The 27,389-nt window shown below is 45.0% G+C and overlaps 1 long non-coding RNA gene across 1 annotated transcript; it reads right to left on the bottom strand.

The window, feature by feature from the left end:
• Positions 1-12,885: 12,885 nt before the first annotated feature.
• On the bottom strand, positions 12,886-18,673 carry LOC125546416. The gene is made up of 5 exons (XR_007300633.1): positions 17,669-18,673; positions 17,405-17,566; positions 14,349-17,183; positions 14,191-14,269; positions 12,886-14,081 (listed from the first exon to the last, which is right to left on the bottom strand). It is a non-coding gene; the product is annotated as an uncharacterized LOC125546416 (long non-coding RNA).
• Positions 18,674-27,389: the final 8,716 nt, after the last annotated feature.

The following is a 27,389-nucleotide window of genomic DNA, read 5'->3' as shown; positions in this document are numbered from 1 at the left end:
CGAAAGTAACATGTGCATGATGGTACGAAGCTCTTCAAAGTTGTTCTGGAACGGAGTCCCAGATAGGATAATTTGCTTTTTGGTACAAAGTTCAGAAAGAGCCTTCCGAATATCGCTATTTGGAAGGCCTTTGCTGAATTCGTACCAAAAGGCGGATTATTCTATCCGGGACTCCATCCAGAACAACTTTGCAGAACTTCGTACCAACATGCCCTGGTTACTTCCGGCTAATGATGAAGGCATGGATTTCTTCAATACTTTGACACTAGGAAACCTCTCTCTACTTCCGGCTAATAAGAAGAAGAAGAAGAAGAAGAAGAAGAAAAGAAGAAAAAAAAGAGGAGAAGAAGAAAGGAATAGTGGAGAAAAGAGAAAATAGGAATAATATCTTCTTCTTCTTATTAGCCCGAAGTAGGCGCGGGCGACGGCGACGATGGCGCGGGCGACGGCGACGATGGGGGGCAGCGTCGGGGCGGCACGCGGCGCGGGCGACGTGGGCGGCCGGGGCGGCACGCGGCGCGGGCGACGGCGACGATGGGGGCGGGTGGCATCGGGGCAGGGGACGAGGGCGGGCGCGGCGGGCGGGGCGAGGGCGACGGCGACGGGGGCGGGCCGGGGCGGCGCGCGGCGCGGGCGACGGCGACGATGGGCGTGGGCGACGGCGACGATGGGGGCGGGCGGCGTCGGGGGCAACTGCAGGATGAGAATGAAAAAATGCTTAAGTGCTTCCTTATATAGAACAGGCTTTAGTCCCGGTTCGTGGCAGCAAACCGGACCAAGGTGGGCATTAGTCCGGTTGGTGCCACGAACCGGAGACCAAAGTCAATTTTCGGCAGGCCAAAGGGCGGGAGCGGTGACTTTGGTCCCGGTTGGTGCCACCAACCGGGACTAAAGGGGGTTGGTCCCGGGGTGCCACCAAGTGACCAATGCCCCTTTAGTCCCGGTTGGTGCCACCAAGGGACCAATGCCCTTGTGCGCCCCACGCCAGAAGTTTAGTCCACATCGCTAGCTGAAGGGCGCCGATTACTGGTTATAAGCGCTGCTCTGCCTCCCCCTTTCGAGCTCCTCTCAAATGCAGGCTTTCGGGCCTAAACTGCTACTGCCTGTGGGCCTATTGGGCCTCTGCGGGCCTGAATCATGGCCCATGTAGGGTTTCTAGTCGTATTCAGGCCGTGGAGGCCCAGTAGGTGGCATTTTTTTTGGTTTTTTCTTTTCTATTTCTACATTTTTTTGGTTTTTATTTTTTTGTTTCTACTTAAAACTAAATAATTACAGTTTTTTAAGTGATTTCTTTTTGCTTTTAGGTCACAAAATTATAAACTTTCTATTAGTGCCATTAGTTTTAAATTTTAAATAGTTTAAATTTGAATTTTTAAAAATTTGTGTGAATCACTAGTTTATGAATAAATTTACTATAAAATTAGAATTTTTTTCTTCTTTGCTATTTATTTTTTATTTATACTTACAATTAAATACTTATAGTTTGATTTTAGGTCACACAAATTATATTCTTTTTGCTATTGAAGAATATTATAGTTTTATTTAGTTGATCATAACATAATATTTTAATTGATTGTTTTTATTTTCATAAAAGTTTTGTAGTTCATTCTGTTTGCTATTAATTCATTCTTTGAGCTAAATGACTCTGAAATTGGAAAGCATTTCAAAATGAACTCTGAAAAGGTTGAAAGTTGGCATGGTATCATCATTTTACCCACATAGGCATGTTCCAAAAAGTAGAGAGGGTTACGACAAAACTTGATGCACTTCGTGTACAAAATGGACAATCACTTTCGAAGTATCAAAGTTTCGAACCATAAGACATGAAAGCATTTCAATGAACTCTGAAAAAGTTGAAAGTTGGGATGGTATCATAATTTCACCACCATAGGCATTTGCTTATGCGGGAGAAAGTCTTCACTTTTTCTTCGCTTGTGTCATTTGCTTATTGCGCCGTAACCATGGATAATCTTCATTGTTTATCAGGATGCTTGGGTCAGCCTTGACATTGAAGGGAGGAATTTCATGAAACTTTTCATAATCTTCAGACATGTCTGTCTTGCCGTCCACTCCCAGGATGTCCCTTTTTCCTGAAAGAACTATGTGGCGCTTTGGCTCATCGTATGATGTATTCGCTTCCTTATCTTTTCTTTTTCTCGGTTTGGTAGACATGTCCTTCACATAGATAACCTGTGCCACATCATTGGCTGGACGAACGGTTCGTCAGTGTACCCAAGATTTTTCAGATCCACTGTTGTCATTCCGTATGTGGGTCTACCTGTACCCCGCCGCCTAACAGATTGACCCATTTGCACTTAAACAAAGGGACCTTAAAATCAGGTCCGTAGTCAAGTTCCCATATGTCCACTATGTAACCATAATATGTGTCCTTTCCGCTCGTTGCTGCATCAAAGCGGACACCGCTGTTTTGGTTGGTGCTCTTTTGATCTTGGGCGATCGTGTAAAATGTATTCCCATTTATCTCGTATCCTTTGTAAGTCAATACAGTCAAAGATGGTCCCCTGGACAACAAGTACAACTCATCACAAACAGTGTTGTCACCTCCGAGACGTGTTTCCAATCAACTACTGAAAGTCCTGATGTGTTCACATGTAATCCAGTCGTCGCACTGCTCCGGGTGTTTGGAGCGCAGACTGTTCTTGTGTTCATCGACATACGGGGTCACCAAGGTAGAGTTCTATAGAACTGTGTAGTGTGCTTGAGACCAAGAATATCTGTCCCTACATATTATTGAGTCACTTCCAAGAGTGCCTTTTCCAGTCAGTCTCCCCTCATACCGTGATTTAGGGAGACCTATCTTCTTAAGGCCAGGAATGAAGTCAACTCAAAACCCGATAACATGCTCTGTTTGATGGCCCATGGAGATGCTTCCTTCTGTCCTAGCGCGGTTACGGACATATTTCTTTAGGACTCCCATGAACCACTCAAAGGGGAACATATTGTGTGGAAATACGGGCCCCAGGATGACAATCTTGTCGACTAGATGAACTAGGATGTGCGTCATGATATTGAAGAAGGATGGTGGGAACACCAGCTCGAAACTGACAAGACATTGCGCCACATCACTCCTTTGCCTTGGTACGATTTCTGGATCGATCACCTTCTGAGAGATTGCATTGAGGAATGCACATAGCTTCACAATGGCTAATCGGACGTTTTCCGGTAGAAGCCCCCTCAATGCAACCGGAAGCAGTTGCGTCATAATCATGTGGCAGTCATGAGACTTTAGGTTCTGAAACTTTTTCTCTGGCATATTTATTATTCCCTTTATATTCGACGAGAAGCCAGTCGTGACCTTCATACTGAGTAGGCATTCAAAGAAGATTTCTTTCTCTTCTTTCGTAAGAGCGTAGCTGGCAGGACCTTTATACTGCTTCGGAGGCATGCCGTCTTTTTCATGCAAACGTTGCAGGTCCTCCCGTGCCTCAGGTGTATCTTTTGTCTTCCCATACACGCCCAAGAAGCCTAGCAGGTTCACGCAAAGGTTCTTCCTCACGTGCATCACGTCGATTGAAGAGCGGACCTCTAGGTCTTTCCAGTAGGGTAGGTCCAAAATATAGATTTCTTCTTCCACATGGGTGCGTGTCCCTCAACGTCATTCGGAACAGCTAGTCCACCGGGACCCTTTCCAAAGATTAAGTGTAAATCATTGACCATAGCAAGCACGTGATCACCGGTGCGCATGGCGGGCTTCTTCCGGTGATCTGCCTCGCCTTTGAAATGCTTGCCTTTCTTTCGACATTGATGGTTGGTCGGAAGAAATCGACGATGGCCCAGGTACACATTCTTCCTGCATTTTTGTCCAGGTATATACTTTCAGTGTCATCTAAAACGTGCGTGCATGCGTGGTATCCTTTGTTGTCTGTCCTGAAAGGTTACTGAGAGCGGGCAATCGTTGATTGGTCACGAACAGCAATGCCTTAAGGTTAAATTCCTCCTGTCTGTGCTCATCCCACGTACGTACACCGTTTCCACTCCACAGCTGTAAAAGTTCTTCAACGAATGGCCTTAGGTACACATCAATTTCGTTGCCGGGTTGCTTAGGGCCTTGGATGAGAACTGGCATCATAATGAACTTCCGCTTCATGCACATCCAAGGAGGAAGGTTATACATACATAGAGTCACGGGCCAGGTGTTGTGATTGCTGCTATGCTCCCCGAAAGGATTAATGCCATCCGCGCTTAAAGCAAACCATACATTCCTTGGGTCCTTTGCAAACTCATCCCAGTACTTTCTCTCGATTTTTCTCCACTGCGACCCGTCAGCGGGTGCTCTCAACTTCCCATCTTTCTTTCGGTTCTCACTGTGCCATCGCATCAACTTGGCATGCTCTTCGTTTCTGAACAGACGTTTCAACCGTGGTATTATAGGAGCATACCACATCACCTTCGCAGGAACCCTCTTCCTGAGGGGCTCGCCGTCAACATCACCAGGGTCATCTCGTCTGATCTTATACCGCAACGCACCGCATACCGGGCATTCGTTCAGATCCTTGTAGGCACCGCGGTAGAGGATGCAGTCATTAGGGCATGCATGTATCTTCTCCACCTCCAATCCTAGAGGGCATACGACCTTCTTTGCTGCGTATGTACTGTCGGGCAATTCGTTATCGTTTGGAAGCTTCTTCTTCAATATTTTCAGTAGCTTCTCAAATCCTTTGTCAGCCACAGCATTCTCTGCCTTCCACTGCAGCAATTCCAGTACGGTACCGAGCTTTGTGTTGCCATCTTCGCAATTGGGGTATAACCCTTTTTTGTGATCCTCTAACATGCGATCGAACTTCAGCTTCTCCTTTTGACTAATGCATTGCGTCCTTGCATCGACAATGACCCGGCGGAGATCATCATCATCGGGCACATCGTCTGGTTCCTCTTGATCTTCAGCAGCTTCACCCGTGGCAGCATCATTGGGCACATCGTCTGGTTCCTCTTGATCTTCACCAGCTCCCCCCGTTGCAGCATCACCGTATTCAGGGGGCACATAGTTGTCATCGTACTCTTCTTCTTCGCCGTCTTCCATCATAACCCCTATTTCTCCGTGCCTCGTCCAAACATTATAGTGTGGCATGAAACCCTTGTAAAGCAGGTGGGAGTGAAGGATTTTCCGGTTAGAGTAAGACCTCGTATTCCCACATTCAGTGCATGGACAACACATAAAACCATTCTGCTTGTTTGCCTCAGCCGCATCGAGAAACTCATGCACGCCCTTAATGTACTCGCGGGTGTGTCTGTCACCGTACATCCATTGCCGGTTCATCTGCGTGCATTATATATAATTAAGTGTCCAAATTAATAGAAGTTCATCATCACATTAAAACCAAAGTGCATACATAGTTCTCATCTAACAACATATAGCTCTCCAGAGCATCTAATTAATTAAACCATACATTGAAACTATGTAAAACATTTCAATGCGAAAACAAATGCGATCATAATCGCAACCAAGGTAACAATTGATCCAACGCATAATGATACCAAGCCTCGGTATGAATGGCATATTTTCTAATCTTTCTAATCTTCAAGCGCATTGCATCCATCTTGATCTTGTGATCATCGACGACATCCGCAACATGCAACTCCAATATCATCTTCTCCTCCTCAATTTTTTTTATTTTTTCCTTCAACAAATTGTTTTCTTCTTCAACTAAATTTAACCTCTCGACAATAGGGTCGGTTGGCATTTCCGATTCACATACATCCTAGATAAATAAAATCTATGTCACGTTGGTCGGCATAATTTTCATAAACAATAAATGAACCAATAGTTATAAAGATAATATTACATACCAAATCCGAATCATAGACAGGACGAGGGCCGACGGGGGCGGATACCAAAACCATCGCACTATATAAGATGCAATAATAAATGTAAGAAAATGATACAAGTATCTATCTAAACAGACAAGTAAGAATATTTTTCCTTTCAGAAAGAAGATAAGAACAAGAGGCTCACCACGGTGGTGTCGGTGATGAGATCAGCGCGGGTGATCGACGGCGGTGAAGACGGGGACGGGGCGTGACGGACCGCTAAATCTAGACAAATCTCGAGGAAAATGGAGCTTGGAGGTCGAGCTTCGAGAGGAGAAAGTTTAAGTAGTGTGGCTCGGGCATTCCATCGAACACCTCATGTGCATAGGAGGTGAGCTAGAGCACCACAAACCCCTCCCCTCGCCGGCCAGAGAAAAACAGAGCACTGGAGTGCTCTGTTCGCGGGCGAGGGTATATATAGGCACCTCATTGGTCCCGGTTTGTGGCAAGAACCGGGACTAAAGGGGAGCCTTTGGTCCCGGTTCAGGCCACCAACCGGGACCAATGGTGGTGGGCCAGGAGCGAGGCCCATTGGTCCCGGTTCGTCCCACCAACCGGGACCAAAAGGTCCAGACGAACCGGGACCAATGGCCCACGTGGTACGGCCGGCCCCCTGGGCTCACGAACCGGGACCAATGCCCACATTAGTCCCGGTTCTACACTGAACCGGGACTAATGGGCTGAGCCGGCCTGGACCATAGCCCTGTTTTCTACTAGGATCCTAGGAAAAATAACAAACTTGTAATACGGCAATTATTTTAAAAAAGTGTTCTCAGAAACGAGCTATCACGTGTGGAGATCAATGGCTTTCAAACCAAATGATCAATCTTATGGCCACATCCATGGCATAGTTTGTTCAAATGATCTCATATTGTGCACAAGGGTGCATATTGGAATGGCAAACAATGTTGCCTAAGTAAGATTTCATTTTCTTTGGACGAAAAAACCACTTTCCATTTTTTGAGTGCCCAAAAGGAGGTTTTTTTGTGAAGGACCTACCAAATAATTGTTGCAAAATTGGACCAAATAAATTTTCTAAAATACTAGTCCATGTTTAGTGCACAATTGACCAAATGGTTGGGTGTCAAAAGTTTTGATCCACCTCCGGTGAAAAAGACAAATTCCGCCGATTCAGCTGGAAGCGGGTTAAATTTGAACTGCAGATGCCTCATAGTTTGCTCTTTATTTTTTACAAAAATCATTTCTAGGTACATAAGTATCTATTTAATCATAGAAACACCAAAAAAATTCCAAGATTCAACCACTAGCTAGGAACGGTCATTCCCGCCGTTTTGACCGCATTTTGAAACGGGCATAAAAAATTCAAAAAAAATCAAAAAATTGGGAAACCTTCGCATTGTGTTATTATATGTGGCCAAGTTCCTAGGAAAAATAATAAACTTGTAATACGGCAATTATTTTAAAAAAGTGTTCTCAGAAACGAGCTATCACGTGTGGAGATCAATGGCTTTCAAGCCAAATGATCAATCTTATGGCCACATCCATGGCATAGTTTGTTCAAATGATCTCATATTGTGCACAAGGGTGCATATTGGAATGGCAAACAATGTTGCCTAAGTAAGATTTCATTTTCTTTGGACGAAAAAACCATTTTCTATTTTTTGAGTGCCCAAAAGGAGGTTTTTTTGTGAAGGACCTACCAAATAATTGTTGCAAAATTGGACCAAATCATTTTTCTAAAATACTAGTCCATATTTAATGCACAATTGACCAAATGGTTGGGTGTCAAAAGTTTTGATCCACCTCCGGTGAAAAAGACAAATTCCGCCGATTCAGTTGGAAGCGGGTTAAATTTGAACTGCAGCTGCCTCATAGTTTGCTCTTTATTTTTTACAAAAATCATTTCTAGGTACATAAGTATCTATTTAATCATAGAAACACCAAAAAAGTTCCAAGATTCAACCACTAGCTAGGAACGGTCATTCCCGCCGTTTTGACCGCATTTTGAAACGGGCATAAAAAATTCAAAAAAAATCAAAAAATTGGGAAACCTTCGCATTGTGTCATTATATGTGGCCAAGTTCCTAGGAAAAATAACAAACTTGTAATACGGCAATTATTTTAGAAAAAGTGTTCTCAGAAACCAGCTATCACGTGTGGAGATCAATCGCTTTCAAGCCAAATGATCAATGTTATGGCCACATCCATGGCATAGTTTGTTCAAATGATCTCATATTGTGCACAAGGGTGCATATTGGAATGGCAAACAATGTCGCCTAAGGAAGTTTTCATTTTCTTTGGACGAAAAAACCATTTTCCATTTTTGAGTGCCCAAAAGGAGGTTTTTTTTGAAGGACCTACCAAATAATTGTTGCAAAATTTGACCAAATCAATTTTCTAAAATACTAGAACATATTTAATGTAAAATTGACAAAATGATTGGGTGTAAAATGTTTTTATCCACCTCTCGTGAAAAAGACAAATTTCCCCCGATTCAGCTGGAAGCGGGTCAAATTTGAACTGCAGCTGCCTCATAGTTTGCTATTTATTTTTTCCAAAAATCATTTCTAGTTACATAAGTACCTATTTAATCATAAATACATGGTTTGGTGGCGATATGTCGAGGTTTGGGTGGTGGCCGAGGGCCCCAACTCTAGAGCGCATAAACTCGCATGCCCGCCGCGTGGTCACCGCGTGACCGTGGTGTTGCCATGTGTTTTGGGCGGCCTAGGCATGTCTAGTGGGTTGGGCACTCCCCAGGTAGGTGCTAGGAAGAAAATTACAACATAAGATTCTCACGAGGAGACCGATCGATGCTCAAACATGAATTAGCAGCCAAGTGTTTGATTAGCGGTACGTGAAATGTACATGGCTAATGGGTGTGAGTTTTGGCTGAGGATGATCAGTTACTAAGAAGACCGTATTCACAAATTTTCAGCTCAAAAGGAGGAGCCTAGGTGGTACTTGCTTTGCAAACTACCACACTGGACATGACTACGAATGTTGAAGCTCGGCTCAAAATAATAAATGGATTGAGCTGGCATTTGGTGGAGGATGGTTATTTGGGCATAGGAAAGCACTGTAGAAAATGGATACTATTTGGACATGCCAAAGTGGTACTTCCTTCACAAACTGTTGTTTTGAACAGAATAGAAAAATGAATATTTTTGAATTATTTTTGAACTAGGCAAGGAAGGTTTTTACATATTTGACGAAGATATGGCCCAAAGAATTTTGGGAATGACAGAAATATAGGTTGCTTCACAACCTAGGACAAAAACTGCCACATGGACAATGACACATGCAAAACTGATGAGATGGCGCCTAGTCATAGCAACCCACCACAATTTACAAGGCTATGACCATCTATATTGGTCGTTAACAACTAGAAATAAGGCAATGGACTAGCACTGTTTGCTTTATGACCATTTCCTCTAATGAAATTATGACCTTTCTGACCAAAATGGTCGTTATGGTTTAGGGTTTAGAGCCCCCCAGACAGTTTTTGACCAATTGGTCTAAAATGGTCATAAATTTATGACCAATTCTTCGAGGGTCACTGATAGAAGGTCATAAGTTGACATATTTCTTGTAGTGTGGAGGAGAGAGAACTCATAAGAAAATGCTTGTCTTCTCTTATTTAAGATAAAACAAGAGATGATCTCTTAGCATAATTTGTCTCACCATGTTTTAAGGAATTGCTAGTTATTGAAGACAAGGCTAAGATATAACCCGTTGTAGACATACTTTTTTGTCATCTTTAAATTACATGCAGAACTTAAGATAAGACTGTCTTATCAACCATTGTACATGCCCTTATATTTTAAATCAGCAATCCAGAAGTTCTGAAACCTTTACAGTTGTTCTAACTACAGCTTGTAATTGATGATTAATGTAGGGAAATTTATATAGCTCACCAAAACCTCTACAACAGGCACGCTACTCAATTTGATTGAGATGTAACACTACATTCGGTCACACTATCAATGTAATTTTACAGAAATCCATTTGGATGACTGCTGCACCCCTTTTCCTATCATGGTGACATGTAGTCAGGTTTATGTGATCCAAAGCCAGCGGCAGAGCCACCATAGTCGTCCTTGTAAGAGACAATGTCAGATTCAGGCATGGCCCCTCCCGTCCTTCTCGACGATCCTACCTGTGGCAGAACGATCCGCGGCGGCCATGGATGTCCTTCCAACCCCATGTGGCCATGGGAAGGAATGGACGTCGTTTGGGCGTGCGACGGACCTGGCTGTAGTTTCGCTCGGTGCAGCGAACGCTCGACCAGGAATGTGGCCACCAATCACATCACGGACGGGGAGAGTGCCCCGGTCGCTCGGCCATGATAAAACTTGATTGGATCACGGTTGGACGGGGAAGCAGGAGCTAGCAATTACATACGTTTATCTGATCGGAAGCGGTCGCATATGCATAATTCACGGGAGCCGGGGTTGTACCACGATGAGCCGGGATCGTATGTTTGGAGCCGAGCGTTCGTTTCCAATCCAAGCTGAGAGAAACCACGAACGGAGCGGTGGAGTAGATATCGTCAGATGAGGAGGTGGGACATGTGGGAGCATCTGAGAGAGGGTATGCAGGAGATGGAGTTTGCAACCGGTATGTACAGAATTTTTTTCCGTCCAGCCAAGCAGGAGGACACCGCAGGACGCGGAGGAAGAAATCAGCGAGAGAGATGTTTTTGTTTCCTAATATAAAAGGTGCACCTTGGACAGCGACCTTGGACTCCTAATGTACTTCATCGGACGGCTGCAGATAATTAATCTGAAGATTGGATGGACAATTTGCTAGCTTTTCTTGAGAATTAACGTGGAGCCTTGAAAAATTGGGAGGAGTATACATGAACAAGGGTTTGTATCCCGATCCAAGTCTTCCAACCCGGCCGGAAGACTCAATCGATCAACCAACCAAGCGAACGTAGCTCACATAGATCGATCTACTACGTACGAAACATGGAGGAGGAAAGGGCGGCGGCGGCGGCCATGGCAGTCACGCTCCCCGAGGACGTGCTCCCCAACATCTTCGTCCGCGTCAAGGACATCGCCGCCCTCTTCCGCTGCGCCATGGCTTGCAAGCGGTGGCGCGGCCTCCTCGTATCCGACCCCTCCTTCCTCCGCCGCTGCTTGTCAGCAGCCCCCTCGTCGCCTTTTACTGGCTTCCTCACTCAGAAACCAAAGCGGCGCCGTACGTGGAGGTCTCCCTGAGACGTGCTTTGTCCCGGGGCCGCGCCCCGTGTTCGGCCCTGGTTCTCGCCTTCTCAGCTATTTCATCCCCGGCATGGACGACTCCGCCGTGCCGCTCACCTCACGCCACGGTCTCCTCCTCGTGCGCAAGGGCGGCCTCCTGGTCGTGTGCAACCTTCTCACCGGCAAATACAAGTCGCTCCCCAGTCTAGAGCACAATTGGCGTGACCCGGATTGCTTGGTTGGCTATGCCATGCTGACCGCCGTGGACTGTTCGGGCTCGGAGGACGAAGACAAGCCGCCCTTCTTCAAGGTGCTAATCATTATGATCGAAAGGAGGTCTATGGACTACCGTCTCTACACAATCTCATCGGTTGGTGAGTGGGGATGGAACATGCGCCTAATCGGTGTGGAGCATCAGGACCGTATCGGGGCCATGCTCAGGCAGCACGAAGCTGTCGTGTGTGGCGGTGCCGCGCACTGGTTCTTTGGAGGTGGATCAGGGTTCTACACGCTTGATGTCGATGCCAGGACCGACCACTTCTCCATTACAAGGCTACATAACATCAAACCGGGCGACCTTGTCCGTCCCGATACTTATGACGTGCCATACCTTAGCGTTGATGCCGAGGGCAGCCTCGTCTTGCTCTGCCTGCAATTGGATGGAAGCCAACTAGAGATCTGGAGATGGCACGAGGATTGCGCGAGGCCTCTGATAACCAGGCTAGAACCACAGACTCAACAGAAGAAGACTAAGAGGCTGTTTGGTTTGCGCCAAAGCTGGCCACAGCAAACAGGGATGAGCCAAATAATTGACGGATGTTCTCGCCGCCTTCGTCTCGCAAAAAAACAGGAGAAAAATAGAACTAGAGAAGGCGACGAGGGCTGGGCGCACAAAAAATTTCCAAACAGCTACCAAGGCACAGTCAACCTCAACTGTTTGGAGGGGCGCTCCATGGCGCTGATCCAAACAGCCCCACAGACTAAACAACGATACACGTGCTTGGGAGAGAAGAACGGCACCTTGCTTATCAAGGGTGATGGCCAACACATGTATGTCGCCGATGTCGAGACTGGGGTGTTGCAAGAAGTGATGGATTATCGTTGCGGTCATGATGTTAGCCGTAGAGAGATCGTGCCCTTAGAGGTTAATTGGCTAGCCTTATTTGTTTCCCGTCTTGGTGTAGTAGCGACTTGAGATTTCCTCACATTCTTTTGCACAGCTTAGGTCCTGCTTTGATGGATGGATGAATCTTGAATATTTTTTTTAATCTCTAAATAGTAGGGGAGCCCCCCACGGTAATTTTTAGATACTAGAATCGTGAATAATATTAAGCTAGAGTTTTGTCCGTGTTTTTGTGTACTACATTTGAACTTCATTTTATTTCTATGGCATCGTTGGCCTGTCATTTAGATTACTTTTCCCGGCTGCAGTAGCGCATCCTATTGATATTTATGTGGTTGCTTATCCGGTTTGTTTTTTTTAGTTATCTGAGATTCTTTCATTGCAGAGTTACGTTATGTAACCGATAAAGGAGACTGTTTTAGAGCCGGACAGACTGTTCTCTTGCATTTCCACCATGTCATCGTGGCTAAGTGAATATTGGCAGGATGTACCCTGAATTATGGATGTTAGGAGTTAGGGCAGAGAAGCAACTAGTATGTCATTTTGAAAGAAAAAAAGTCATACTAGTATTGTAGGTTGTGTAATAAGAAAGTTAGCGAAGAAATATTTGTTTGTTCAATAGCCAGGATGTTTGTTTCTAACTCCTCATTTGCATTAAGAAAGTAGTAACTACGAGTGCCACAGGTAACATATTCACATTCAGATCACATACATATACAACAATTAACCGGAGAAACAACCCCTTGAGAATCATTATGAGTAACAAAGCTTCTTCCTGAATATACTTTTGCCATAAGACGGTGAAGTAATTCATCATGTTGGTGCAGCGTGCAGAGCTTGGTTACAGGTTACTATCAACTAAGCCTCGAATTGGTATCGCGATGCAGAAGGTAAATTGACTAGTAGCATGCTAATATCTCCTATAAAATCCAGTAAAGAATTTCCAGGGATGCCTCTTCCTTCACTTGGAAGGTTTTGGCAAGAATATCTTTGGTTCTCTAGGCATCTTAGCCTCAACATGTTGCTCCTGCGGAAATTTACCAAAAAGAAGGCAGCATATGTCTTGTTTGAAGAAAGTGCACTCAGCAAGCAAGAACACAACTTCTGTGCAGAAAAAATAAAAAATCACAGACAAGACATATGGCCCTCCGTCCATAAAAAATGGTTCCGACGATTTCCCTAACTGGTACAGCAGCGCCGTACCTGTGAAGGCTGGAAGTTGCTACAAAAAATTGTGAGGATAAGAATGAACAAACGGATAACAATCAATAAGATGAAGGGAAACTGACCAAAAGAGAAGCTGATGTAGAACAGAATAGGTTCAGAGTATACCCTGAGATGCTGAGCGAACTGGGCAAACAGGTTGCGGGTATATACATGGATGAATGATTAATAATGTTGTAAAAGAAGAAGAATCCTGTTAAGTGTATTAGCGCGTCTGACTTTGGATCAGAAGACCGTGGGTTCGACTTCTCCTAATGTAGTCGTTCCTTTTCTTTTTTCCTTCTAACTTCTCTTCGGAGTACAAAAATTGAGAAACCTGAGGACAACAGTACACACACACACGTGAATTATATCTGCTTAAACTACAGCACCGTTTCCTTTAAACAGTTTAACTGACGCCACAGAGCTAGACAAAATCTATGAACAGAAGAGCAACTGCTGACAAGATATTACCACAACATTGAATTTTCCTAGCAGCTTCAGCAATTTTCTGAAGATGATTCCGTTGAATTTCAGGTTCAGCCAAATACCTGGCTATCAAGTTCAGAGTACATGGCTCGGCCTAACAGCTCCAACGGTCTCCGAGTTCTCCAGCCAAACAGCTCGCACAGATCCCCTCGGAAGTTAAGGAAGACCATCAGCTTGATGTTTGAACGGAGGCACTCGATGTCGCCCGCCGACTGCTCCCATAGCTTGAGAGCGAGCTTCCTGGTGATCCCGGTGGTTTCCTTGCGTTGCTGCAAATTATTTCAAATGTGAGCTAGAGTTGGGTGATGAGTCATGGAGCTAGCAGCTGCAATATGGTGCTGAGTATATAGACATATAGTGAGTTCCAGCCAAATAGACCTGCATGTGATTCCTCTAAACTTTTGCAAAGCATCTGCGGAAGGAAGACATTTCGGTCACCACTTTTCACAAGCTGGACCTGCAAAAAGGGAAAACTTCACTAACCAAAATGGACATCACAAATTTTATTATAAAGATAAAGTTTGGCACCTGCTCACCTTGACTGCTCTTTGATGTTGTAGCTGATTTCACATGCTGGCCGGTGCAAATGCACGCATCAATATAATAGGTATATATACAAATAGAGGGAGCCTGATAATTGCGTTCAGACTTCAGACACTGAAATAACAACACTACAACTGCATATAGCCGGAACCAATGATCTCCAGCAGACAATAAGGCAGTTGTTTTCACTAGTGTCAGCAATGTATGGATACTCTGAACAGGGTATTGTAACTATGAAGTACAACAACTGTCAAGGCATAAATATATGTCCGGAATTATTATATGCACTTGATATATCTATATCTATACCTACTAATAAAGCACCTCGCGTTTCGCCAAATGTTTCATCCGTTCACCGCTGAAATAAATTTTATTTTCTATCCGAGGCGATACAAAATTCTTATGCGTTCGTTTGCTAAAAAAAACGAAATCACTAGTTAAGAAGTACTCATTGCAAAGATCACTTCCACCTCCCCAGGTTGCGAAAAGCGGCACGCTGCATGTGCGCCACTTGTCGCAACCTGGGAGTTTTCCTTTTTTTCGTAGATTCGTTTGTTCAAAACGTTTTATCTCTTTAACTGTGCGTCTAAATCTCGAACCGTTTTCACCGTTGGATTCCTCGCATCGAGATCTTCAAAACTATATCCGATGTTGATAGGTTTTGACGAACTTCTTTTTCACGAAAAAAACTAGACGAAAAAACCGAACCGGAGCACGGGTTTTTCCCATGCCGAAAGAGGCACGCCCGTGCCTCTCGTGAAATCACAACCATGCCTCTCGTGGAAGCGAAATTGTTCCTCTCGCGGAAACAAAAAAAAGTAAAAAACAAGTTTTTTTCGTTTTCGAGGAGGCACGGCCGTGCCTCTCGCGAAAGCACAAGCATGCCTTTCGAGAAACAAAAAAAACGCGTTATTTTTCCATTTTTGAGAGGTATGGCCATGCCTGTCGTGAAAGCACAACCGTGCCTCTCGCGAAAGCAAAACCGTGCCTTTCACGGAAGGAAAAAAAATAGAAAACACGATTTTTTTCGTTTCCGAGAGGCACGGCCGTGACTCTCGCAAAAGCACAACCGTGCCTCTCTCGGAAGCAAAACCGTGCCTTCGCGGAAGAAAATAAGCATGTTTTTTTTCGTTTTCGAGAGGCACGGCCGTGACTCTCGCGAAGCAAAACCGTGCCTCTCGCGGAAGAAAAACCGTGACTCTCGCGAAAGGGAAAAAAAGAAAAAGCGTTTTTTCATGGAAAAATAATAATTTTCGGAAAAAAATTGGTCCAAAAGCTCAGGAAGACCGGTGGAAAACCGAAACGTCGAAAAAAAACAGTTTAAAAAGCCGAAAACGCGTGTGGAAAAATGAAAAAAAAAACCCGGAGGGAGCGTCCAGAGCGCGACACGTGGCAGGCGGCTGGGAGCGTGCCAAGTAGCGCTGATCGTTGCGAGGCTCCCGAAGGAGCACTCGTTAATTAGTTGCTCTCGAAAAAAAGGCTTTTATAGAATTTCGTACATGGGCCGTGCACTGTGGCCCAGCGAAGCCAGCCCAATTATTTTCTGCCCATGCAGCTGTGAAAATTCTATTTCCCGCACAGGGCGACAAATAGTCCATGCTTCGGACAGGACAACCAATAATGGGCTGGCCATTTTTCTTGGTTTCTGTATTTTTTTATATTTTTATTCTCCTTCCCTTATCTCTTTTTTCACTTCCAAATTTAATTTTCTTATAGAATTTAGTTCATAAATTAAAAATTCTCAAAACAAAAATCAGAATTTTAGAAAAATAAATTATAGAAAATGTTCAGCATTCGAAAATTTTGTTGCTGTTTTGAAAAATATTTGGAACATGAAAAAAAGATTATCAATTTTTTGAAAACTTTATTGTTTTTCAAAATTGTTCAATATTTCTGAAAAGAAAATGGCAATTTAAAAATTGCTCCAAATTAGAAATTTTTTACTTTTTAGTGAAATTTTCATAATTTAAAATATTGTTAAAAGATACACATTTTCGAAAAATGTTAGCAATTTTTAACACATGTTCCCTTTCTAAATAAATATATGAGAACTAGGTAGTTAAGAAGCACCACGTCACTCAATAGTCAACACCATTAGATGAATGGTAAAGCGTCTACAGAACAACCTTCTGGTGTCGTGAGGAAATCATGCGGAAAAGAGTTTGTTTGAGCCAATGTTTACATGCACGGATGCATTGGAAGCTAGCAATTAGTCCGCCTTCAATTTAAACTAGATCATAGATCGCGTGCGTTGCAGCGCCCATCTATTTTGGCAATAGAGTGATAGGAAATTTAATTAAAAACCATTTCAAGGAATTGTACTAAATAACCTAATCTTATAGATATAGATGAGTTCTTTATCCTACATGTAGCATAACGTCTCTTGTCATGTTAGACAGAAATGCATGCAAGTGCTCTTGCACGATGCAAAATGATCACATACAACAAATAATTACAATTTCACCATCCCTATTATTAAACATCAAGTAAGACCAGCAAGTTGTGCATAAGTCTAGCGGGCACACAAATGTAAATATTCAATTTGCTATGCACTGGATTCACAATTGATGCCGCCAACGAAACAAACCTTTTAGCAAAGGAGGAAATATTCCCAAGGTTGTTAACATCAACGAACGGATTCACAATTGATGCTGCCAATGAAACAAACCTTTTAGCAAAGGTGGAAATATTCCCAAGCTTGTTAAAATCAACGAACTGAAAGCAGACCAAATACATTTGTGAATGGATTATTTTGCCTGATCCATGAAATAGGTTGAATAATTTCTCAAATGGGCTTGGTAACCAATATGCCTGAGGAAAGTTTGCACCTGCATTTGTTAAATAAACACACTACTTTAGACATGACCAATTTACTCAAAAAGACAAAACGGTGTGTAAATACTCTTAGTTGCGTAGCCCTGGATAAAAATAATGATCTTGTTCTCAGTCGATGTAGTGCAACATGTGAAATAGGCCAGATCAATGAAGTGATATCCCACAGAAAGAAAGAACAAATCTCCATCTTAATAATTCTGAAAATAAGACTTACTTCCAGCTAACACTTGAAAGTATCTGCTGAAGGCCTCGCAAGGAGATGCAGAGAACTGGTTGTGACTTTCCGGCACTAAGACATGCCCTTGAGACGTGCGGACGGCCATCTCTGATCTATCATGTTCCACCTGCACTAAGGGTGCGATGAGCTTCCACCGTCCTGGCCAGAACCATAGGCTGGAGTGAGATAAGAAGGAATAAATACAAGGGATAAGGTATATGAAAGAACCCATCACAAAGAGGCAATACTATAGTAATGTACCTGCACCACTTCCAACAGTTTCAGAAGGGAGACCCCGAAGGTCGCCATAGTCACGTTTGAGGCCTTGCCGCCCCATGACAGTCTCTTCATCGCCTCCTAGTTGACAGGCCCTGAAAACAACTTTGTCGGGGAGTGGCCTGTCAGACTTCATGTTGAGGCAAACGAAGAGTGTTGTGTCGCCCACACGGGCATGCAGAAACCCTAAGAACCTGGTTGTCAGGGTGTGGCCGACCTAAGTTGACGTGTGCTTCTGCACAGACTCGATGGTAGCCATCATCATGGACGGAGTGTGTTCCCCCAAATGCGTTTTTGCCGTACCAACTTGCATGGGCTTGTCCATTGTCTCAGGGGACGTGGTTGCGAGGGTGTGGCTCCCCCACACCCGGGTCTTCATCGCCTCCCAATTGTAGGCCCCCGAGAACGTTGTTGTCGGGGAGAGTGCTACTGATGTCGGGAGGGGATTAGTTGAAGAGCTCTATGCCTCTCGCATGGACATGGCGCGCATGAGCGCTGCCACGACATTCCTGTCCTCCTTTCTCTCGACTATATCGTCCTCCATGGGAACTCAAAGGCTCGCCGCTGGAGTTTGTACTCCATGATCAACACCCACTCGCTGTAGTTCGAGCGCGTGAGCATTGGGAAGGTGATGGGTACGCTACCGCTGACTACGGTCTCGCGCGCGTTCTCCCTAACCGCGACCTCACCACTATTGTCGCGCCTGGACCGGCTGCGCCCTCGCTGCTCCCGCGGAGCCGGCGATTGGGAGCTGTCCTGTGATGGCTGCGACTGGAAACCACCCGAGGTGGTGCGTTGCTTCTTTCCTTGTTCACCGGCCATGGCTACCGCAACCTGGGGCTTCGATACCAATTGTTAGCCCAACTACAACGTAGCTAGCCGAGGATCAAACAGAAGTAGGGGAAAGGAACTAATTTGCAGCTAGTGCAAGCTAGTTGGACATGAGTGAAGCGCACACACACACACTCACTTGAAGATACTCCCGTACTATACTTCTCCTGCTTACAACCGATGGGGCACATGTTCTTTTATTGGCTACCTGGTCAAGCTAAAGTAAACTCCTAGGAGACTACTAGGAAACTACTACGAACATGCACAGCCCTTGCTGACTACCACCACGTAAGTGCATAGCACTTTCCTGTTGATGCACTAAGAAACTACCAGGAACATGCACATCTACTACCACGTACTTGCATGTCCAGAAGCTACTAGGAAACTACCACGTAATTACCAAGAGACAGGGGTGAAGCCCACTAGGGATACTGCAGAGGCGAGGATGAGGTCGCCGTCTGCGAGGACGAGCCCGCGCCAGCAGCTGGAGAGCGTGGCCTTGCGCGCCGCGTCCTTGGCAGGGAGGCGGGAGAAGACTTCGCGGAGAAGCGCGTAGGGCAGGCGGCTGATGCGGTCGGCGCCGGTGTCAGCGTCATGGAGAGCGGAGAGGCGGGCAGCGGCGGAGACAGGTGGGTGAGGAAGGAAGGAGAGCCAGCGGGAGAGGAGCGCCTCTGCCTTTGCCGCGTCCTGGCGCTCGGCCGCCATCGCAACGGGGATCACAAGGGTTTCGTGATGTGGTTGGTGTCCGTGGAGAGGAGGAAACTAAAAAGGCCTAGTTTACTTAAAAAAAAGGTAAACATAATTTGCTTATGACATGAATATAAAGACCACTATTTCACGCAAAAAAAAACTTAATTTGTTCAGGTGCCAAAAAAGGCATTACTATTTATCATCATTTACGAGCATTATTAGCTCTCACTGTTGGAGAGTAAAAGTGCGTCGTTGAAAGTAAAAGTGCTTTTGTCCTAGTTTCACCTCGAAACAATGGCCGGAAAATACCGAAACTCTTTTCTTGATTTTTTTTCTAGGGCAAATGACAATATATGGAGATGTCGGGAGGGGACCCACCAAGGCCCCACAAGCCCATGTGGTCGGCCAGGGGGTGGCCGCGCCACCTACCCAAGTGGTCGGCTCGTGGTCCTCTTTGGTGTATTTTTGCTCTAGTATTAATTATAGATGAGATATAATTTGGTCTCATTCATTTTGAAAACAAGAACAAATACAACCCACGTCAGCACACACGCATCTTATAGCATCACATCCAATGGCTATAAAAGATGAATGAGACCAAATTATATCTCATCTAGATGAGTTCTAGTAAAACTGTTAATTATATATTTGAAAATAATTATCCAAAAGTTCTTGGTTCATTTTGAGGTCTGAGAATTGTTATCTTTTCCTAGATCTCTTGGGTTAGAATTCTAGCTGCCCGTAATCCCCCTGTATTGGTACATCTTGCATTTAAGAGAGAAAAGACATTAGAATTACATCGTAATATGAAATATAACTTTATAATAAGGTAAATAATAGTAGGAAATCATGATGCAAAACGGGCATATCAGTGCGCGTCCAACATTGACATTCGACCGCCCATGTGAGCCGACACCATGGATGATATGAAGGCAGGTGCGGCGCACACTCGACTGCCACAACCGGAACAGCCCCATGCGGCCCGATGACGCCGACAGCCGGGTCCGACCATGCCGTCGCGCGTGGGGTAGAGCCTGTGGCGTCGACGACCAGGCTGGGAGGTCCATGAAATTGGCCTTGGGCGCGCCCAGCGGTCCACCAGTCATGAACCTCCCAGTCGGGCCCGGTTCACCTGTATCATGCGGGAGAGCACGCGCATCCTCATTTGCGGGTTCTCCCGCTGGGGCCCAATGACGATGGACCCGGGCGCGCCCCATGGTCCACCAGTCATTGGTTGCCCGAGGCAGCCCAATAACAGTGGAGCTGGGCTGGCACGCGGTCCACCGGTCATCGACCTTCTAGTCGGGTTGCTCCGGCAGGACGCGACCGTGACGATGCCTGACGGTGATCTTCTTCTCCATAGAGGCATCTGTCAGGTCCGCTTTCACATCTTCCCCACACTCAGCCACCCGGGAAAAGCCTAACTGTGGTGGTTGGTGGGCGGTGTCGGCGCTCTCAGGATCATCCCATTCTTGAAGGCGCCGCCATGCAGCTCTATGCTCGTGGGCACTTTTGGGTTTGTGTCAGCAGTGGTAGCTGGCGTGTCCTTGGTCATCCAAGTGCCTGCATTCCCTCCAACATTCCCGCCATGGTCGTCGGGCGAATAGCTCCCATGCGACGTCGTTGGTGTGTATTGTCTCTCATGCGACGTCGTTGGTTGTAATAGCTCTCATGCAACATCTGCGTTGGAAAAAATAGCTCCCATGCGACACTGCTGCCTAATCCAAAGACACATGTTTAAAACTCGAATCAGGTGAGCGGGACCCACAGCGCGGGACCCACAGCGTGGGACCCACTAACTTATCCAACTCAGCATTGGTCAGGTGAGCGGGACCCACTGCATGGGACCCACTAACTTATCCAGGTCAGCATTGGTACAAGAGGACACCGAGCCGTGGCCCGAGCCGTGCAGCACCCAAGCCCATCCTCGCCCCCACCCCCCTCCCCGACCGTTGTTGTTCTTCTTCTCCGGCGACGATGCGCAGCAACGCCGTTCCGGGCCGCGACCTAGCAATGTCGAGCTCCGCTTCAGCCTCCCGCCACTCATGGCCGCGCTATGGCGCAGTGCCCATGACAAGGTGCCCTGCATGCCCACGTATCGCACTCCTGAAGCGGCTAGTCACAACGACCGACAAGAATGGCAACCTTGGGCGGGAATTCGTGAAATGCGAGAGCAAACCAGAGCAAGGAAAGGTGAGATTTTACTTCTCAATATGCCAATTTTGGTTTTTGTATCCTAATTTCATATTTGCACAATTTTTCCCCATTTTTCATCGGATTTGGGATTTAGGGTTCATCTTTTCAATTTCAGAAATTGAAGCAATGCACCCATTTTGAGTGGCTAGATGAGTACATAGAGCGGATTCAACTGGAGGGTGCATCAGGGGAGCTCGATTTACCGTTGGAGGCGGAGAAGTTGGGCAAGTTTGGATCGGGCGCTTCTGGATCTGGGGCCCCTGGATCTGCCCATTCCATTGGGGCTACTGTGGGGGATGCAGTAGTGATGGCAGAGCTGAAGAAGCTAAACAAGCAGATGAAGAAACTCATCGAATTGCAGAAGCAGGGCAATTTGATGGGGCTGATGGCCGGACTTTTTTATGTTTGTGTAATTGCTCTCGCATTTGTTTATGTGATGATAATTAGTCGTAAGTGAATAGATTGGGCATCATTTGTAATCCTAATGATATGTATATTTGAATAAAAGTGTTGCGTTGTATGAATTCAGCATGTCCTCTCCACTCTGTTTCGGCCCCGTTTTTTAGTTCTTCAGTTCGTCATCAGTTTTAGTTTCAGTGGTAGAGGGAGAAAAGGAAAAAAAAGGTTCGTCCACAGTTGCCCGAAAGGCCAGGCCCATATAGAAGTTAGGCAGGGCCGAATAGAACATATCCAGGCCCATTGATAAAAGGAGTGCAAAAAAAGTGCACACGGTCATTGACATCGATATATCTTTTCGGCTTTAGATCATTTCACAAATTTTAAGTTTCCTGCAGTCACCTTTTTTGAGATAACTCATCTGATAATTATTTGAGATATTTTTATGCATAAGCTATTTGAGATAATTATTTGAGCAGTCTTTGTGAACCAAAAAAGTTGCAATTGTTTGGTTCTAGTTTATTTCAACCAAGCACCATTTCTTAATATAATTTTTTTACTTGTGCTATGGTGTTTTCAAAGTTTTTACTCGTGTGTTTCAACCGAAAAAGGTTGTGCCCCTCTCAAAAAAAGAAGACATCTAGTGTGCCCCTAGTAGCATCTCCTTACAACATAGAGGGACATCCCCTTACAACCAGGGGCGGATCCATACTTGGTCATGGGTGTACAGTTGTACACCCAAATCTTTTGGCTAGACATTTTTATATATGGTGTATACTTTAATACATTCAGTGCCCAAATGACCTTTCTCGCTAATGCCATGTTTGGCAGCAAAAAATGACATAGCAAGCATGATTTAAACATCAGACAACACTTACGCATGTCATCAGCACCAGATAATTAGCATTTTTCTTGCCCATTGTCTTCAAATGCATTGTATACCAACTATATGATTATGTAGTACAGTACATAATCTTTATTGTCAATTTCTTGGTAACGTACATTTTAGATACCAGATCAATTGTTTTTTAGTACACATGGCCACATAAATAAAATGCAATGGAGAAACTTTAGGACCGAAAAAACATATAGATAGATAGACGGGCATCGGGTACCCTAGTAGCATAGATAGATAAAACATATAGAGGGGCATCCCCCCACTACATATAGTTCATAAAACATGAAAGTAAAATAATTAAAACTAGATATATAAAAGACACGGGCACACACGCCCGAACCAACACAAACACAAACTAGAGCCCCAAACTAGATAGATAGAAGACTCGCCCCTTGAACAACTCCTTGGCCCCTCCTCCTTGCCACTCCTTGGCTCCTCCTCCTTGGGCCCCTCACTCGTCGTCCTCCGGCATCTGGTAGGGGAGGTTGTGCATGCCGTTGGGGTGAGGGAAGATGTTGTGGAAGTTGGTGAAGATGTTGTAGGTCGTGAACGCGATAAACTCACATCCACACCAGAACACCTCCCCGAGGAGGTGGTGAGCGTCGTAGGGGTTGGTGAAGGTGACGTAGAGGCCAATGACGAAGCCGTTGGGGCCGGCGTTGCCATTGTACTGCTCGTGGAGGTGGAACATGGGCGGAGTGCCCGGAGGGAGGTGGCGGTAGCCGGCTTGGAGGAAGAAGCGAGCCAACTCTCTAGGGCCCCTCCACCTAGAGATGGCCCACACCCTCAGGCTGTTCTCGACGACGACTCCGGCCGGGTACTGCCTCTCCGGCACGGTGCGAGGGCGACGGTAGGTAGGGCCGTTGAACTGCATGGTGGCTCGAGTTGTGGATTTGGCTCGAAAAGAAGGGGAGGAGGCTTGAGAGATGAGTGTGAGAGGATGAGTAAATGGTGCCCTTTTATAGCCGCGTTGCAACCGTGGTCAATGTGTACACGGTGCCCCTTCTCGATCTTTTTCTCTTCTCCGTTCGCACTGGCATAAGTAATTGCGGGCATTAATTCAAAAAACGGCGGCCAGAGCATCCAAAGAGGCACGGGCACTTGCATCGGCGGTGACGCCGCGTGGGAAACAGGCCCGTTCATCTGCGCGTGACACTGAAAAAGGAGCTGCACCACCGACGCGTCCGTCTCGTTCAAACATGCATTTGTTAAAATAGCTTAGATGCGACGTACCTATACGCTGCGCCCTTGCCGTACTCTGCGTCGATGCGTGCATGCAAGCCCGCATGCAAATGGCTAGGCGTTCATGAGCAAAGAATAGCTAGGCTGCGACGTTGCATGTCATGCATGGGACAGGGATGGCCCACATGTCATTGACCCTCTCGCATGCAGCCGATCCCCCCTCTCGACGGCCGTGCGCACGCACGCCAGGCTTTGCCGGGCCCGATCCGCTCGGCCCAACGGTCACTTAGATGCTCCCCCGCTCAACGTTATCTGTTCGTCAGAGAGAAAAAACGATGGCCAATCAGATTGGAGCCCACGGATCGCCTCCGCGGAATCCTTCTAGAAGTCCTATCCGACGGCCGCAGTTTGGCGTTAGGGTTAGATCGACGGTGGACGTTTGGCACTAGGGTTACATGGGGTTTTGAGGCAGTCAACGGGGTTTTGAAAGGTTTGACCGAACATTCAAATGTGTATAACTAATTCAAAAAAAATCTAAAAAATGAAAAACCTGCGCATATAGCCTTTTTATGTTACATAGTTATGATATAAAATGATAAACTTGATCTAATGATCTTTGCATGAAAAAACCTTCACAAATTGGACTATCTCGACTGAGGTTGCATAGAGTTCAAAGGAGTGAGAAGAGGGTTTGAGGTTTTGAAAATGCAAAAAAATCAAAAAACATCACCTTAGCTTCATTTTAGAGTGACTAAGGAGGATCTGAAGTTATTTTTGCATTTAAAATTTTTAAACTTGTTTTATTGCTGACTTTGTATTAAAGGGTGTTTTTTCAAAAATAAATTAAATAATATGAATACTTATTCAAAAAAAGGTGAGACTTCGTATTGATCCTATATAGGTATAATATAAGCTAAGAAAATCTTTTTGGGTGATTTTGAGAAGATCGAAAAAAACTTGCTTAGAAATGGGGCCGTTTTCCCTTACTTTGGAGCCTGTTTGTACAACATTTTCAGTGACTATGAGTTGGACTTCACAAAAAGGGTTGGATTTATGAACTAAAGTGCATAGTAGTACATAAAACGATGCAACATCACAGAACAAACAAATGAACTCAAAAAATATTGGAGATAGGTTCAAATTTGAATGTCGGTTCAAATTTGAATTTTATTTCAAGTCAAATCAACATCATAGCACATAAGTTTTCACATGAAAGAACATAAGTTTTCACATCAAATGACAACAAACTTAAGTTTTCACATCAAATTTGAATGATTTCGACTCTATTTCTTTTGCTTCTTTCTACCACTCGATTTCTTCTGCTTTTTTCCACCGTTTGGTTCCACGGCGCATAGTTTGTTGATGCTGATGCTCTTGCTTTTTGGCCCCTTGCAAACTCCACTAGGCCCCCTCAACTTTTTCACCTGACCACCCACTTCTTCAGTTTACACTTCTTCAGTTTGCACTTCTGTAGATTGAGTAGATGGCACAAATTGTTCAACTACTTCAGTTTGCAACTCAACACTTGGCAGCACAACCTCCAAACATGGCAACACAGTTGTCAAAGCAGATTCGCATGGCAGCACAACAGTTGCTTCATCTGCAACAGTTTCAGATTGCCCTAGCGTCTGCAAAACAGATTCAGTATGCATCACATCGTCCAAAACAGAAACACTTAGCTCATGTTCAGCAGTAACAGTTTCAGTTAGCTCCATATCTTTGTCACCAAACATTATCTGCTTAGTGCTCTTCCTTCTATAGCCATTGAGTCTTGCTTTTTTCACTGGCCAGCATTGTTCAACAACAAGAGGTGGGGCTTTTTCTGCACGCTTCCTCCTAAAAAATAAAGCATTTGACTTGGTTAGATACTAGAACAAGTAGCAAAATCAAAAACTTGCAAAAACAGTAACATGAACATACTTTGGCCTCTGAGGAGTGTAGATGCACTTGGATGAACCAATTCTGTGCCCAAGTACCTCACACAACTTTCACCTATTTTTGTTACCTTTTTGAGCCCTTTTGGGCTTATCATTCTTTTCCTTTTCCTTTTTCCCCTTCTTACTACAACCACCTTTCTCAAACCAAGCTTTGAATCTGCTCTGTTTAGGCCTCCCAGCCTTTCTTCTAGTGACAGGGGGACACAAGGTAAATTCTATTTCCACCTCAGGCCACTGAGATTGGTCAGTCAGTGCAGGAATTGGACTTGCATATGCAGCTTTGAATTTTTGTACTGAATAATACTCATGCAAATATGGGTGCATATTTAACCTGGGTTTAGATGCCAAAAAAAGTATGGCATGCTCACATGGTTTTCCAGTGTGTTGCCACTCTTGGCAAGTGCACTCATGCAACTCAGTATTTACCACATGCCTCTTGCCACTCTTTGTATCTCTAACTTCAGCACCCCACAAGGAAGATTTCTCAACAGATAGATGTGGAAGATTTCTACTCCTGTTGACCACCTGTTGTACCACTGCTGGAAGCTTGTCCCCTTCCAAAATATTAGCATTTTTTCCTCTCAACTCCCACAAACGCATGATCATGATCCTTATTTGGTCCACCATGTCATGCACAGGCAAGTCTTTCAAATCCTTCACTTTGTTGTTAAAACTTTCTGCCAAGTTGTTATTGATATGATCACATTTTATGGCAGTATTAAAACCTGATCTATACCACAACAGAGAATGGTGGGTGTTCAACCATGAAGCAAATTCATTATCACTACATGATGACAATATCTTACCAAGGTGATAGGAACGTGTCTGTCTGGTGTAGGATCTTGCTGCTGGCCACATGCGCCCAAATTCATCTCCTCTGAATTTTTTTATCAGATTCATCCACATATGTCCAAAGCACTCCCTCTGCTCAGCATGGGGGAAAACATTTTTTACTGCATTTTCCAACCCTTTACATGCATCTGTGTGGATGGCCAAAGGAGAAACTGGCCCTATGCATCTTTTCAGTTGCATCATGAACCATATCCATGATGCCTCTGTCTCTGATTGAAACATTCCTATTGCAATTGGGAACATCCAGTTGTGTCCATCTAGAGCATTGCATGCAGCCAACTGACCATTCCACTTTCCAGTCAAAAAAGATGAGTCTATGCTCAAATATGGACGACAACCTGCTTTGAATCCATCTATGCAAGGCTTCAAACACATAAAAAACTTGCTGAATAAAACCTTGCCATCCTCTGTTACCTCTGTATCTATCTCCACCACACTCCCAGGTGACCTCTTCTCCACCTCTGCTTTAAAACTATACAACATCCTAAATGTATTTGCCCAGTCACCATACAATGATTTCATGGCCCTTTGTTTTGCTTTCCACACTGTGGTATATTGCAGCTGGATGGGGTACAGCTTCTCCAAGTCAACTTTAAGCCTCTTTGCAGTAGTGTTTGGAGTCTTGGCTAAAATAGGAGTAATCTTCTCTGTAACCCAAAGCTGTGATGTCATCTTTGAAACTCTCTGTGAAGTGGTCATACATGTATGCTGGTGTGGTATTTGA

The sequence above is a fragment of the Triticum urartu genome, chromosome 3 (assembly GCF_003073215.2).
Source record: "Triticum urartu cultivar G1812 chromosome 3, Tu2.1, whole genome shotgun sequence".
NCBI lineage: Eukaryota > Viridiplantae > Streptophyta > Magnoliopsida > Poales > Poaceae > Triticum > Triticum urartu.
This window is presented reverse-complemented; position numbering and strand designations above follow the sequence as displayed.